This window comes from Myotis davidii, unplaced genomic scaffold (assembly GCF_000327345.1).
Source record: "Myotis davidii unplaced genomic scaffold, ASM32734v1 scaffold11, whole genome shotgun sequence".
Taxonomy (NCBI): domain Eukaryota; kingdom Metazoa; phylum Chordata; class Mammalia; order Chiroptera; family Vespertilionidae; genus Myotis; species Myotis davidii.
In genome coordinates, this window is record NW_006285791.1 from 1433309 (window position 1) to 1433876 (window position 568).

The 568-nt window shown below is 39.4% G+C and overlaps 1 protein-coding gene across 2 annotated transcripts in view; it reads left to right on the plus strand.

Annotated features, from left to right (window-relative positions):
• The window catches only part of CDH20 (cadherin 20), a 220763-nt gene that overhangs the window by 197675 nt on the left and 22520 nt on the right, over positions 1-568 (plus strand). The window lies entirely within an intron of this gene.

Below are 568 nucleotides of genomic sequence, written 5' to 3' on the forward strand. Positions count from 1 at the left end.
CACTTGTTCCAATCAATAGCACACACACTTTCTGAGCAGCACTTCAAAAGGTATGAAGAATTGGAAAATTTGGTCTCTGAATGGTTTGCCTCAAAACAAGAAAAGTTCAATTGGGAAGGTATCCACAAATTACCTGAAAGATGGGGGCAATAGGTAGCTAGCGATGGACAATACTTTGAATAAAGCACTTCTGATGTTTCTCTTGAAATTATCGTGTTTTCTTTGATTACAAAATCTGCCATTATTAACCAGTACACCTAGTATTTATAGGAAGAAACAAAAATCATCATAGTTCATACAAGTGAGTGAATGTAATTAGTTCAAATACTTATTCAGCATCTGCTGTATTGCTAGTCCTGGCTAGAGATATTTTTTTTTAAAAAAAAGGCATAGCCCAACTGGTGTTGCTCAATGGTTGTACACTGACCTATGAGCCAGGGAGTCATGGTTCGATTCCCAATCAGGGCACATGCCAGGGTTGCGGGCTCAATCCCCAGTGGGTCATGCAGGAGGAAGCTAATCAATGATTCTCTCTCATCATTGATGTTTCTATAGCTCTCTCTCCCTC